The following is a 16,718-nucleotide window of genomic DNA, read 5'->3' as shown; positions in this document are numbered from 1 at the left end:
AGCAAAAACAAAACCAGTCAATGCTATGGAATTAAAATGGAGTGTTAGTTTTATTTTTGAAGTACAATCGGAGGATCTTGGTAAAATCTGACCATGATTATCAAACACAGCAGCTTGCTAGGGGTCCAGGGCTTTTCCAGTCCAGATGCTTTCATTCTACTCTGTGTCTCCGGCTAATTCAAGGTTAGATGTCAGGACTCCATTTGCTCCAATGCTATGAACCATAAATAGCTCTAGCCTTGGATGGTTAGAAGACTCCCGAAAGTTTTGAAGAATGAGAACAAATGGTCGTGTGGGTTTCAAAGTTGGCTTGCACCTTTCATTGCCTTATTTGTTGTTCTGTTTTGTTTTGTTTAACTGTGTCTGCCCAGCACATTAGTCCACGAAGTCCTTCGGGTTGAACTGTGACCTGTGACCTCACTCCACTTAAAAATAGACCACTCACATTTGGGAGAAGTCCAGATCTGCTTCCAGCTTGCAACCTAACTGCTCCAGCCTCCTTGTCGCTCTGTGCTCACTACCGTTCATGTGCAAGTTACAAAAGCCAGAGCAATCTGCAGCCTCCATCAAGGGCAGGGCTCCAATTTAAGAGTAATGGCTGGAGTAGGTGTTATTTGTACCCCGTGTCAAGCGGTGATTGTTCACATCTGGCTGCAAGCTGAATAGGGCTTTAGATTATTCAGAGCAGTGCAGAAAACTGGTGGTGAGGTGGGTGGGGGTTGGGAAGGTGATTTTGACTTATCTTGTGGTTTTCAGGCAAGTAACCAGTGACCTTATTAATACAGAAACATAATCAAGTATGTTCTCTTTAATAACGAGGGATCCCATGGACACATATCCATTCTCACCAATGCCACAAAGTCAAAAGAATCAGCCTATTAAGGTATCAAAGTAGAAATGGCATTCTTGCCTGTAAGCTTTTCTGAGAAGGATATTGATTATGATGCAACAAAGAGGTGGCCGCCACTCACAGACACCGCTCGCACGTACACGTGTGCATATATGTGTTAATATCAGCTGAGGTTTCACATCTAATTTCTCCAGAGCACAGAAGCAATGATATTGAAAAATCTTATTTCTGCTCTCTTCTTCTTCCCCTTTTTCTCCTCCTTGGCCCTTTTGGATAATGTAAACAAAGAATACATGGCTAGGGCTCAGTTCTTATACCCAAGGATTAGGATGAAGCCACAGGTAAAAGCTGTGTGAATACTGATAGAGAGACTCTAAGACGTCCCGGCTACTGCTTTTTCTTGAGAGAAATCTCCTGGGGTGAAAAGCACACACAACATCAGTTGCTATTCAAATATTTCATCTCATGCACTGATGCAGAGCTGCATAAAAATGTATGTTGAGGACATACCATTCTATGTGACAGAAAAATAGAAATGTGGATTATAATTAGAGAGCACCTAAAAAAATCCACTACATGGGAAGCTAACCACAGATATGAAAAATTAAAACAATATAGAAAATAGAATTTAAGCCTAAGAAAACAATTTATTCTTCAATAAACCTGAAGATCTGGTTAGGGTTGTCCTTTTCTCTGAAATGTTCCTTGCTACTTCTTCCAATATTAGTTTGCAAAACTGAGTTAGTCCTAGAGCAACAGATAGTAAAATATACCCCCAAAAGTATGAATTACCTTGTCATTCTTTTAATATCATGCCATGAGATAATGTAAATCAGATAAGGAGATGATTAAACAGGTCTTTTTTTTTTTTTAACTACACAATTGAACCTCAAAGAAATAACGCAGAAAAGATAATTTTTTAAGCTGTCATCTTGACAGCTGCCCTTTAATTCATTTTTAGGTAGGGACCTTGCATAATACATAAGAAACCTGGAGAACAAAAGGTATAAATGGTGATGCTCCAATGTACAAGATCGCTTTGGGTATTTGTCTTCCTCTGCAAGGCTGCAGCCTTCAGCTAAAATACATAAGATTGGGTTAGGATAGTATGCCCTTTATTTCCTTTTATTTTGTAGATCTTTATGAGAACTCAGCAACAAGAATTAGAATTTCGCAGGAATGCACACACTCCTGAAATAGATATGATTTTGACTTTCAGAGTCTGATTTTTCTAAAGTGTAATCCACAGCAGTATGATCAGTATGATGAAACTACTCTGTTCTGGGATATTGGAAAACATGACTTCAATGAAAACAATTAATGTTCGAGATGACCACTGGAATCGTCTTTCTTCCTCCGGGGGCACTTTTTTTTCTACTTGGTCCATCCTTGGGAGACTAGCATCCATCATCATACAGTTATCTGCCTTTCTTGCCATCTGTACATTTTGCAGGAACCACATGAGTGTTTTGCAAGCTTCATTTTCAGACTTGCTACTTGCACTGATAAACACTGTGGATTGCACTTTGTACTCTGGTACACTGGAGTGCCTACAAGAGCCTGCACCTTCTGGTATTCACACCTTTGGGTAATGCCTTCTCCTTAAATCTGGGCTGGGTCTGAACCTTATATTGAACAACAAAACAATGGAAGCAGCATTGTCCCAGTTCCAGGCCTGAGGAGGGAAAAGGCCTGGAAGCTTCTGCTTTTGCATTCCTGGGAGCCTTGGCTTCCCTATGAGAAGTCTGGCTACCTGGCTAGAGAGACCATGTGATGAGACCACGTGGAGAGAACATACAGAGAAGCAGAAACCCTGAGTCTACAGGAGGAAAACTGATTCCCCAGTTGAAAGAGAAAATGGAAGTCCCAGATATATGACCCCAGTTGGGCCAAGCCGAGCCATACACCTCTTACAATCCCAATAAACTGTTGCCTTGTGCCATGATGAGAAGAGATTAAAGGGTGGTTGTTTGAAGCCACAGAGGTTTATAAATGTTTGTTTATAGTGATATACAACCAAAATATTTCTATTGACTTGACTGCCTTTACATTTTAAAAAGTCAAATAGAATTTATTTTTCACAACCAGTAATACACAGGCCCTCTTCGATTATGATACTGTATCCAGCATCCCCAGCTTTGAGTCAGTCTCCTAGATTGAGAGTCTCTAAGAGACTGGATAATGCAATTCTTAGAGAAAAAACTCTTTAATGGCTTTAGGTCTTTAAAACTATTAGTTCATGTGATTATCTAGAGGAGCTTCTTATTTCCTTTCTCAATGAAGATACTCTTACGTGTTGCCTTTCTTCTTGGCAACTCTTAGGCTAAGGGGAACAATTTTCTAATCAAGAAAACCCCTAAGGGAAACTGAGAGAAAGATAAGAATGATTTCAACTCAGGAGAATGCATTCCAATCTAGAAAGCAAAATCTCCCTGGACTCTCGATCTTCCTGGGTTTAGAGTGAGCACTGAGATGATATTCCATTTTCACATCACATCTATTCATTTGTGGAGAATTAAACAAACTTACAAAGAACTCCATGATGTGTCAGAAGTGCCATTTTCCTTCTGCTACTTTTTTTAAACCTTTTAGTACCCATCAAATATAAGGTGATAAAGTTCAAGAGTAATCTATTTCTCTCAGATCTTTTGAAACCAACTAGATTTAAAAAAAAAAAATCCATCACAGTTGAGAGATTATACTCTTTTCTTTTTAATGTTTGTTTCAATATGTAGAGCTATCCAGAAAGGATAAGCATATGAAATGGATGGATGGAAGGATGGAGATACATAAATGAACTTATATGAATGAATGAAGCTGGATTAAGTAAAGAATGAGAAGTTAAAATACTACAAATACATCTCATACTGAACATTTATTGAGGTTTATCACTAGAAGATAAAATAGAGCCATATTTGGAAGGCAGGAAGAATGTTAATATAGTCCTGGAAGAAGAAAACTGGAAGGTCAGTGGACTTGAAAATAAAGGAGAGAAAAATAAATTCCCTGTTGTCTGGGACAGGAGATGGCAGGACAGAGGCAGCAGTGTCCTGTAGGCACTGTAGAGCCACTACTGGATGCCATTCATGCATCCTCTTGGTCTAGGAAAATAAGCAGAGAGAATACAGAGGCCAGGAAGCTTGCCAACCCCATCATACCAGACAGATTCCAGTACTTCCTAGTAGGGTCCATTTGGCTGGTTTCTGGAAGGAGCCGAATTTGAGGTCAAATATTAGATACCGTACATAGAAGCAGAAAAAAGTGAATGACTGTAAATGTATCCACTAATTGCTATGCAAGCAATGAATAGAAAGCTCAGGGAGGGTGAAAATATGAAGAAAATTGCCTGTATCATCTAGAAAAAAACTCATAAATGTGCAGACGACAGGAATGCTAGAAAGCAGAATTATCTATTATATAGAGGAAAGGGAAAGGGGGTGGGTGGTGGCTTTAGGGCAAATCCAAATCTGTCTTTGTTCTAAAGACAACATTACAAATACCTTGCTATGTAAAAAAACTACCCTAGGCCCTAGGAGTTAAAACAACACTGATTTATTTGCTCATAATTCTGCAATTTGGGCTGAATTGTCTTTTACATGGTATCAGTTGGTGTGGCTCAGCTAGGGCTGAGTACATACTTTCACATGTACTACTCACTTGGTAGTCTGGGAAACTGATGCCACTTCTCAGCTTGAAGCTCATGGGCTGCCAGCAAGGCCTTTGTTCTTCCTCAATTGGCCTCTTTCTGGACTTAGGTTCATCTGTCCTCTGGACCTCAAAGATTCAAGTCATTTCCACATGCAAAGTCTATTTACTCCCCTCTATGATCCATAAAACTTCATCTCATTACAGCATGGTCTTAGGTTTAAAGTCCAGATACTCACCATCTAAATTCAGACACAGATAAGGTTCATCAGGCGTAGCTCCACTTGATTTAAGATCTGTGAGCAAATGAGATAGACTTTCCCTCCCTCACATCCCCAATACACAATTGTAAATCAGGAATAGGAAAATCATAATAGAAACTCCCATTCAAAACCAGGGTACAGAAGGCACGTAGTATCATTGGTCAAAGAAATTCTGAAATCTGTTAGGGTAAACATAAACAGTTCCTTGATCAGGGTCTAGGATTGTTTCCCCACAAAACAATCCTCTGACCTGTCCTTCCTTTTCCATAATAAGTAACCCATATTTGTAGATAAGGAGCTTTCTCAATCTACTTGCTGCCAATAGAATGTCAAAGGTCCAAAGTTTCCTTAATTCGGAACTGTATCTGTCCCTTTTAATCCAAATCGGAAATCCTTCTATTAGCACAATTATCTTAAAAGCTTTGTAGATTTCCAATGAATCTCACTGCAGTTCATTAATCCCATTACTATGAAACATAAATGTTACAACATACCTCATCAAAAAGACTCCTCTGTAGTTTTGGCCATGGCACAATGTTCTATAATATTTAAACTTCCTTTGTTTATCTTAGGAGCTCAGTGTGGCAAACTTTTACGATGCTCAGAAACCCTGTTGTCTAGCAGAGAGAATCTAGGAAACACCACTTTAAGTCTTTCAAAGGAATTAACAAATGGCCTTAAGATCTGACCCTAAACCAGACATCACATTTCATCAACAACGACCTGATTTGATCCTTGCCCTAAGGCCATTTATAATTTTGAGAATTATTTGACAAATGGAAAAGCTGGGAATGAAAAGCAACTTTATATTTGAATGAACCAAATCCTGACTTCTTTCTAATTCTTTTTAATTTTGCTTGACAACTAAAATTTCCTTGTTACTGCATCTCACGCCTTTTACCTTTATCAGAGGAAATACACTGGCACTTTCAACTTTCTGCTTGGCAATCTCCATAGCCAGATCCACAACCTGATGGAGTATCTTCCATATCACCTGCCTTACCACAGGTAGAAGTCTCCCACTCACTTCTCTGTTGGTCCCATTTCCTCCAGGGATCAAGAGGAACTTCCTTCCACCTGCACAGCTGATAGGAAAGTCTCCTTGAGGCCGTTCACAAGTTCTGCCCACCACCTAATCCCAAAACCAATTAATACCATGTGGTTCAGCTTTTTGTTATGGTGACATGCCACTTGCAGGTACCAAAAATTTTTTTCATTTTCTGTTGCTGCCTTAAAAAAAAAAAAAAAAAAAAAAAAAAAAATCACCCAGAGCTTAATAATAGCTTACTAGTGCTCACCATCATCAGTTGACTTGGCGTTTTTTTCTGCTCTGCCGACTGCTGACTGATGGCAAGCAGGTTTAAAATACCCTCACTTCTAAGATAAGTTGGTGCTGGCTGGCTGTTGGGAGCCCAATTGAGGCTGTCTGCCTGGGACCTTCGGTCTCTCTGCTGGCAGGGTTCCTGGGTTAGCTCTCTATGTGCTTATCTTGAACATTCCCAAACACGAAGTTCTCAGGGAAGTAAGGCTTCTTACCAGTGGCTGATTTCCACAAGCACAAAAGTAGAAGCTGCCAGGCTATTGTAAGTCTCAAGTCCAGAAATGGCACGGTATCATTTCTGCCTCATTCCATTGTTTAAGGCAAGTCACATGCAAAGGGAGTTGACCTCAGGAGGTGTGATTTACAGGGGGGCACAGAAGTTAACAGTCTGTCACAATAAAATTCAGTTCCCTTTGCTACAAGGGAATAGTAGCACAAGGGACCTTAAAGTGTGGTCCCCAGACCAGCAGCATCAGTATAACCAGGAAACTGTTTCCAAACACCAATTCTTGGGCTGCATTCCAGAAGCACTGAATCAGAAATTCTAAAGACAGGTGCACAGATCTATGTTTATCAAGCCTTGCAGGTAATACGGATGCAGACAAAAGTTTGAGAATTCAAGGGCAAAAGAAATATATTAGATTACATTTGTGTCATATGTGGGAAATGTTAAAGCATAGCCAACTAGTTAACACTTAATATGAGTGTTACCTTAACTTGTACTTTTTAACTTGCTATTAGTTGTAAGAAATTTGTTTTGCTAGCAGTGTTCTATGACTATTAATATTAACTATTCTCTATACTATAAGCATAGCTGATAATTAACAATTTTCCTTGTTTCTATACACACACACACACACACACTTTTCCTTCTATTTTTTCACCCTTGCTGTTGTTGGTTTTATTGTTGTTTTAATATTTTATGTTTCAATGATGAGTATTTTTGTCACACATAGTTGTGTATTCCCAGACATGTGAATAAGGAGGTGGACGATGGTAAAGAAAAATACTGGCATACATGACAAATGTCACCAAGAGCCATGAACAATTTTTTTCTGTGAAATTATTTTTGAAAACAACTTGAAAATGTAAATTTCAGATGCAGTCACTGAGTTAGTAAGGGATTAGCATCTTGTCCAAGGACATTTGGTAGAGAAAAAAATTATACTTATATATTGATCATTCTCTGTTCGTTCCACTGAGGTTATGCATGTGCCATAACTTCAGGCTGCCTCACAATCCTCCAAAGTAGTCAAGTGTTTGCAAAATTAGCCTCTCAAAATATTGCAACTGCAAATGGCCTATTGAATTCCATTAATTGATTAAATTTGCCATGCCATTAGAGCGGCATGTCTGATTGCCAATAAAAATGAATCACGGGAAGTGGCTTGTTGGGCATGAAAAGACAAAAATAAAAAGGATCCAAATATCTTCTTGGAACCAGAAAGAAATTTGTAGCACTAATCTCTGTGCAAAAGTTCTAAAATCAAATGACATACTTGATGAGGGTACTGAGAGCAGTTGTGGCCAGAAGAGCCTTGAGCACATTCTATTTTCTTTATTTCAGCCAATGCTTATGGAGCACATTACATGTGCCAGGCCCCATTCTACATCACAGAGTCCCTATACCATCCTGGGTGGTAGGCAGTATTATTATTCACATTTTATAAACGAAGAAACAAAGTCAAGTAGCAAGATTGGGATCTGAACTCAGACCTGCTACAGAGTTCATGCTCCTATCCATAGTGTGAAATGGATTCTTTACATTGATTTTAGACTCTCACTGTGAAAATATTTGGTTATGGACCAATATGGCAAATTTTGAAGAAGTTAAAACAATATTCTTACAGTCTAGCCATCTCAAATTAAAGTGGGGGCTAGCACCATAGAGCAGATAATAACCTTCTCCCTACACAGTTGCTTAATTTTATAAGGTCCTGAACACACTCCATCTCATTTGATTCACAAAATTCTCAAAAGGGCTTTGTTCCAATCCGATCTTATGGGAAAAAAAAAAAAAGAAAAAAGGAAAAAAGAGCCTTCAAAAGATTAACTAATTTTGGCAGTTTGTACAACTGGTAGGTGCCACGGCCAGAATTCTTTGCCAGTGTGCTGATGTCAAGTCCCAAACTTTTCCTGGAAACTCCAGAAGTTCTCAAAAGTCAACTAACAATTCACAGAAGAAAAAAAAAAATAGCAGGGGAGATTGTAACCAATTTCCTCAGCCTTATTTATCCCTCTGAACAGCAAAATCCCTGAGCTATATATAGGTCTTTAAAATGAGGCATAATTTTTTATCTTACTTTATTTCAAATAAACTTCAAAGATATACTCCTAATGCATCCCCTACTCTTACATTTTAATTTCTTCCAGTGGGAGAGACAGAATGAAAATAGAGACAGATATCTGGGGTAACCCAATTCCTGTTTTAGGGTACTCACAAGCAGGAGTGCAATGGGAAGTGAAGTGACCTTTCCCAAGTATTTCCTGGGAGACAACTGCCTGACAGTCATAACTGTGGTGACAGAACATAGTTTTCCTTTCCTTAGGATGCACCTAGCACCTAAAGACAGGTAGCACTTGATGGCTCTCTCTACTGGGTAAGTGTATATTCGTAAAAAATAATCAGTCCCATGACCCCATTTCCACTCTGCCTCCCTTCAGCACACTTCCTGAGCAGCCACTAAGTTTAAGAAAGCTTAGAGCAAAAAGAAGAAAAGAGTGCATACAAAGGGAGGACTGAATATTTGGGGAAGGCCTCCATAAAACCAAACAACCGGGAAGCAACGTGGGTTACAGATAAGCAAGCACTCAGGGTGGGGGGTTAGAAGAAGGGCAGGGCTGGAGAAGATTCATATTACATCCAAGGAGACAGACTAGCCCCCATTCGGCCTGGACTCTGCTAACTAGCAGGACCGACCACAGTCAGCTTCACTCTGGCTCAAGTGAAGTAGACACTTAGCCGCATCTGTTGTATGAATTTCTGTCTGTGTTCTGGGTGCTCAGGGCAAACACTGTTTCCATTTTTTCCCCCCATTTCATGCATCATTTCAGAGTTGTGTAGTCACTGTGCAGAAACTATGGGTGCTGATTTTAACAAGTAGGAAAACAAGAATCGGAGAGCCTGCGTTGCCTACATCTGCCCCTCTCATTTCCAAACCAGAGGATGGGAGGAAAAGGGCAAGAACCAAATTAACAACAGAGGATCCCGTGTCTGCCCAAGTGTCCCATTTTAACTAAGAGGCAAGTGTGTGTAATCCCTTCAGAGAATCAGACTGCTGGTTGGCGGGCCTGGGGGCCCAGAACACCTGCACCGTGAAGAGGCACGATGCTCTGTGCGGGGTGCCAGCCCTGGCCTTTCCACATCACGTGCTGGGCATCTGACTAAGGACAGCAGTTGTTTGCAAGGGCCAGGTGCTTACAGAAAATAACTAGGTCTCTGTTGAGACTCTGCTACTTGCTGCTTTTCTCTCTGAATCTGACTACACTCTTTCACTCTCTGTCCTATCTTGTGTGGCTTTTTAAGCCAAAGCCTGAGACATTTAACCGGTTTATCAATGTTAAATACAAAAGGCATAATCTATGAGTCCCTGAAACATCAGGAGAGCCGTGTGGATGGATAATAGAAATTGGATGGCATTACGTGGCAGTCATTTTGCTGAGACCCTGATATTTCCAAGCACACGGAGGATAGGGTCTCTCCTGTGGGTTCACACCATTGCCTTATATGGCAGGGGCTTTTCCATCCCACTTCTAATAGTGTTTGGCCATGCCTGGCGGAATGAAGGAGTAGCAGAACTGACAAATGAATGGACAAAGAACTGAATGCTAATTTATGTAAATGGACTAGATCTGGACTTTATGTTGCTTTTACAATTTACCTACTTGGATAACTTTCAGAAAGTAGCTTATTTTTAAATATCTTGCCTTTCCTCCTTCTTTTATTTCTTCCTTCCATTTTCCTTCCTTTCATCCTTCTTTTTCTTTTCATTCATTTATTCATTCATTTTTTTCTTCTTTCCTCTGTCTTTAATGTAATATGAGAAGACAAATCCATAGGTAATGGACCCAAGTTTGCCTCTGAGAACAGAAATTTTCTGAAGGTACACTGGGGACTGTTGTATCCTAACTGACATCTTTCTAAAAAATGTGCATTTCCTTAAAAAAGAAGGAAACCATGCCGTTTGTGACAAGGATGAAACTAGAGGGCATTATATTAAGTGAAGCAAGCCAGACAGAGAAAAACAAATACTTCATGGCATTATGTACATAGAGATCTAAAATGGAAAAAGAAAAAAGAAAAAAAAAAGTTGAACTCCTATAAATAAAGAGTAGAATGGTAGTTGACAGGGGCTGGCAGTGGGGGGAAAGGGGAGGATGATAAAAGGGTATACACTTTCAGTTTTAAAAATAAGGTCTGAGGATTTCACATAAAACATGGTGACTGTTGTTCATAATACTCTATTATATAATTGAAATTTGCTAAGAGTAAAATCTAATGTTCTCACCAAAAAAATCATATATTTGTATGTATGTAGAGGTGATGAATGTGTTACTAATTCAGCTGTGGGATGTGGGAATCCCTTCATGATACACATGTATGTTGAGTCATCACACCATATACTTTAAATGCCTTATAATCTTATTGTCAACTATATATCAATAAAGCTGAAAACAATTCAAAGCTGAAAAAAAAATAACAAAAATAAATGTGTATGTCCTTCCTGATGGCATTTACCTTCTCTTCCATTTATTCAGTGTTCTGGAAAAAAAAATGATCCCACCATGCTGATTCCCTGCTCTGGATCCAAACCAAAATTAGAGCCATAAAAAGGTCCTGCATAAGTAATTCGGCAAAAGTTTTATCTTCCAGCTGTAAACCAGCCTGAGACTGGAGTCCAATCAGAACAATACTTACCAAGATAGTTAAAGCCAATACCCATCATTGAACATTTCACTGGGTGGCATTAGCTGGGCTGGTCAGCTGTGTATCTTCACACCTCCCATCAAATGTACCTGTGAGTTTGAGAGGAGAAGGACCTTGTTAGATACTGCATGTACTGTATACACCTTTCTGGAAAATTCTAATTAGGAGAAGAGCAATGCATGAGATTGGACGACAGCTTCCCTGGAAACCATGCTGTCAGTATAAGTGCTAGATACTGTTGCAGGTACTCTCAAACTGTGATTCACAGGGCATCCACTTCACAATACTAAAATCAATGAATTAAATTCCTAAGCTTACCAAGGAGCTTTAAAGCCCATGTAACAATGATATGACCCCATATTTTTACTAAGAATATAATATTTACAATAAAAAGAAACTCATTTGGTAGTTTTTGGCTGATCTTTATTAGTTATGACAGAAATCCACATGACCTCCATGTTGTTGGTTCACTATTTCCCTTGGAAATGTCCATCTCCATCACCACCCTCACATGGCATCCACATTTTATTCAATTTTCCTTCTAATCGCTTTCCTGAACTTTACTTATCTTATTTAGGATGGTGCCATCCTTTATATCATAAGACTAAGGACAGATCAAATTGAGGAAATGAGTGAAACACCGGTTCAATTTTCTCCATGAAAAGAGAGGTTGGGAAGGTAAGTAGATTTTGTACTAAAGCTGAACTGATTCTGTTCATTCCACAAGAATAATTACAAAAACCTACCAGTGGCTAACACAATATTACCATTGACTACTTGTACTCGGTGGGTGGTTTAAAAGGTTGATCACGTATCATAGAATAGCAAATAAATTCAGATCTTAAGAAATGCAACTCTTAACATTGAGAAAATGTTAGGAATCTTCTGCTTGCCTCCTCTCTGGTGAGAAGCAAGGTTTTATTTTACAGTTTTGAATATGAGATTAATGCTAGGAGATTATTTTTTTTTAATCTCACCAGTTTCTACTTGGCATGAAAATCCATCAAGAGAAATAGGTTCAAAAGACATTTCTTAGAAACACCAGCTACCAGAGCAATCATAACATACTTAATAATATGATTAGAACTATTTTGATGTTTTCAATATAAATGGCAAGAAGTAAAATCTTTCATTTTTATGGCACTTTCTATTCTGGATAAAATTCGGTAAACTTGGTATCTGGAATACTAATCTGAATATTTGCTACCCATGAAAACAGCAAGTCAGCCATGAAAATGCCTATCTTATTAACTGTGAAAACTGAAACACAGAGGGAAAATACAATCTGTCTTAAATATTTTCTAGCATGCAGAGAAGTGGAATGTATTTGGAAGGTTATAACTGGCAATATCCTCTCGCTGTTTTCTAGGATGTGTTTATGTAGAATTAGCAGAGCCCCAAGAAGAGGCACAGAAAGAACCAGTGACCTGATATTCTTGTTTGGAAAGGCTAGAGGAGGATACTTAGAGTATTTTATTTGTATTCCTAGGTGACAAGGTAATATCTATTTTTTTAAGAAAATAAATTTTCTTCAAAAACATAGGCAAAAGGGTTACAATTAAACCTCCTCACTATAGAAGTGTGTGAAATTTTCCACCCTTGAAGCTATAGTATATGTATTTCTCAAAAAGACAAAAAAATATATATATTGGCAAACCACAAACATATGTGCACTGGGAAAATTGGATTGTTTCTCTTAACTGAGTGAATAGATTCATTTACTAACTTCTTAGTCTCTATTTGAATATAAATGTGTGAGAAGTGATTATTTCTATTAACAACAGGCAAAACAAACCTACAGAAATAAGAGTGGGTTGAATCTAGCACCACTGGCCAGGTCAGGTCCTGCTGCTACCATTGACCTTAATTACGATACCTTCTCTTTTTTTGCCTATCTTGAAGACTAAAAACTCCATAAGGCATTCCCCACACTGACTGGGACAGCTATCTTTCCAACATGAGTTATTCCACCCTATTAATCAGAACAGGAATATTTGAGATCCTGATATTTTACCACTATTTTCCATAAAAATAAGGATGTGACAAGGATGTCGGCTCGAGTAATCTTTTTGGTTTTACCTTTGGGTGTCCATTCATACACAAATCATCTGACAAAGACGACTCCAAAGCTTTGAACTCTCATAGTACTCTATGTATGATCCACCAACTTCCAGAGTGAGCCCCTACATACCTGTATAATCATGTAACCATTTTATTTTGTCTACACTTTTTCTTTCAAAAATATTCTTAAAGCTTCTTGATGACAGGAACTTAAACTCCTCTACAACCATCAGGAACTTTATAATTGATGCATCTGGTAATTTCCCATCTTTCCTTCCTGTGGTCACTCACTTGCTTCTCTTTCCTCTTCCCACCTTTCTCACAGGTAGGCAATCTGAGACTCCACCCTACTGTGCTTCATCCCACCTGCCACGGGCCAATACTTGTTGATGTAATTTGTACAAGAGGGCTAGTGGGTGTAAGATTTCCAAGGAGCACAGAGCTCCCTATGCTGAAAGGAGATAAATGATGCTTTAGTGAAAGAACATCACAGCTAACACAAGTTCAGAGAAGGAAACATTCTGGAAAAGTGTTTCTAGAAACCTAAAAACTAAAATCAGCGAGCAATGAAATCTACATTCGAATCACAGCATGGTCCACGTTACATTACAAAGGGAAGTGTGAGTATGTTCAGGGTGCTGGAAAGGGGGCAGATGTCAGGTGGGCAGGTCAAATCCAGGGCAAATTCTGACAAGATGGATGTTCAGAGAATTCAATTATGAATGATCTCATTGTAGAAATTTGACTTGGTTTCAGTGATATGGCTGATTTGTTTTGGACGCACTTGGATTCCAGGTCCCCCAAGATCACTACTTTGATCTATACATTGTTCTGGATAATGTGAATTTCTCTACACTGAGGAATATCCTAAATCATAAAATATTAGAGCAGGCCAATTTGTCTCAGTGATTGTTTAGAATGCAAGATATAGGATAGGTATATGCATACATAGAGAGAGAGTGAGAAAAGAGAGATTTTTGAACAGAGAACAGTTCTGCATCCCAAACTGAACTTTATACAGAACAGGGGTATAAAAAACATACAAGAGTAGAGCTTGTACCAGTTTTTCAGTTTTTGTAAAAAGGATATATTATAATCTTCTCTTAGTAGTTACTACAGAACCATTACAAAGCCATCCGTTGTTTCGGCCCAATCAATTCCATTTACAAATGAAGGGCACAAAGGCTCTGGGGAAAATTCATGCAAATCCACACAGGAATTTCTAAAGCTGGGGTACAAGCCTACATCCCCTGACTTGGACCAAGTGTTCTTTCTAGTACATTACACCGCTTATTTACATACATCCGACTGTAACTCCTTCCTTTCTTTTCTGTTTATTTACTTGCTTGCTTTTAGTTTAAATATTTTCAAGTTCTAACACTGATAAGTTATAAGAGTACACTTCCTTATTTAGTATTTTTACTAGGCTTTATTATTGTTCCTAAAATCTACTTTAGGCTCTTACCATCAAACTTTTGGTCAAATGCAGAGCAAAATAAATTCACCTAGTTGATTTGATCAAAGGTTCAAACTAATGAGGTTTAATTAATCACACCAAACCATGGAGTCACACTCAATTTTGAAGATAAAAATCCTATAAAAGTAATTTACTTAGAATGTTCTATACTTGGTTTCATTGTTTTATAAGATTGAAGTCAATAATGGCAGAGTTATCTTTTTGTAATTAATTGCAAGCTACAAACAGTTGGCAGTTTTCTAATGCAGAATCTACCAATAATAGAAAAAAAGACTTTATATACCTAATGTAAGTTTTAAAGACAGAAAATGATGCACATGGGTAGAAAACATGAAATTCAAAAAAAACATGATAGTAGTAATTAAAACAACAAAATGTCTGTTATTTTATTTGTTGTTGTTTTTAAAAACACACCTTGTTAATTACTACAAGTAATCTCTGAAAGAGTACATTTTCACCTTTCCAAACTAAGGACCTGAATTAACATCTTTTAACAAATTCAAAAATTTTTTTTAAAGATTTTATTCATTCATGAGAGAGACAGACAGAGAGAGAGGCAGAAACACATGCAGAAGGAGAAGCAGGCTCCCTGCAGGGATCCCAGATCCTGGGATCACACCCTGAGCCAAGGGCAGACGCTCAACTGCTGAGCCATCCAGGCATCCCAACAAATTCAAATTTGATACTCAAGGTAATTTTACATTTTGAAGATTGTTCTGAAACATCAAAGATCTATCTAAGCATGGCACTACTTTAAATTATCATAAATGAGCTTTGCTATATTATTAAAATAAAAACGTTGGTTACTATTGTTGGCCCTTCATAAAGAAGGGGTAGGATTTCCATAATACACCAATGTGAATAGTTTAAAAGTTCAGTAAACAAAGCTGAAATTTTCCCATTTTTAAAGGCTGAAAAATATTTTTATAAATATATATACTAATAAAAATTATATATATATATATATATGTATTTGTGATGAACTATATTTTTCAGATGGCCAAATAATTAAAATAATTAGGCTGCCGTCACATTAAACAAACATCAGTTCTTAGACTTGGTGAGTCAATAAACAATGAGAACAAGATCATGGGCTTTGGAGTCAGAAAGCCTGGTTTGGATGTCAGATCTGGTAGTGTGACTCCGGACTAGTTGCTGAATTCTCTAACTCATGATTTCCTTACTTGTGTAATGAGGATACTATTAACTGACTGATAGAGTCACTATAAGTATGTAAAGTAGATTCTTGATGGAACTAGAAGGCATTATGCTAAGAGAAGTAAGTCCATGAGAGAAAGCCAATTGTATAGGATTTCACTCATATGTGGAATTTAAGAAACAAAACAGAGGAGTACAGGGGAAGGGAAGTGCCCATTATATCACATGTTCCCCTTAATGTCCATCACCCAATTACCCCGGGCCCCCACCCCACCCTCCAGCGACCCTCAGTTTGTTTCCCATGATTAAGAGTCTCTTATAGTTTGTCTACTCTAATTTCATCTTGTTTTATTTTTTCCTCCCATCTCCTATGATCCTCTGTTTTGTTTCTTAAATTCCACATATGAGTGAGATCATATGATAATGGTCTTTCTCTGAATTATTTCGCTTAGCATAATATCCTCTAGTTCTAGCCACATCATTTGAAATGGCAAGATTTCATTTTTTTGATGGCTGAGTAGTAGTCCATTATATTTATATACCACATCTTCTTTATCCATTCATCTGTCAAAGGACATTTCAGTTCCTTCCATACTTTGGCTATTGTGGACATTGTTGCTATAAACATTGGGGAGCAGATGCCTCTTCAGATCATTACATTTAGTTTGGGGGTAAATATCCAGTAGTACAATTGCTGAGTTGTAGGGTAGCTCTATTTTCAACTTTTTGAGGAACCTTCATACTGTTTTCTAGGGCGGCTGCACCAGTGTGCATTCCCACTAATAGTGTACGAGTATTCTTCTTTCTCTGCATCCTCACCAACATCTGTTTCCTGACTTTGTTAATTTTAGCCATTCTGACTGGTGTGGGGTGGTATCTCATTTTGGTTTTGATTTGTATTTCCCTGATGCCAAGTGATGTTGAGCATTTTTTCATGTGTCTCTTGTCCATTTGTAGGTCTTCATCAAGACATCATGCTACTGGCACAAAAGCAAACATATAAATCAATGGAACAA

General features: G+C 38.2%; 1 long non-coding RNA gene across 1 annotated transcript in view; it reads right to left on the bottom strand.

The window, feature by feature from the left end:
* Positions 1–10,997: 10,997 nt before the first annotated feature.
* The window catches only part of LOC118353386 (uncharacterized), a 30,755-nt gene continuing 25,034 nt past the window's right edge, over positions 10,998–16,718 (bottom strand). Inside the window, exon 3 of the long non-coding RNA XR_004812227.2 lies at positions 10,998–11,095. This is a non-coding gene — a long non-coding RNA (uncharacterized LOC118353386). The remainder of the gene's footprint in view (positions 11,096–16,718) is intronic.

This window comes from Canis lupus, chromosome 35 (assembly GCF_003254725.2).
Source record: "Canis lupus dingo isolate Sandy chromosome 35, ASM325472v2, whole genome shotgun sequence".
Lineage (NCBI taxonomy): Eukaryota > Metazoa > Chordata > Mammalia > Carnivora > Canidae > Canis > Canis lupus.
The sequence above is the reverse complement of the archived record's forward strand: the minus strand, read 5'-3'. Positions and strand labels throughout refer to the sequence as shown.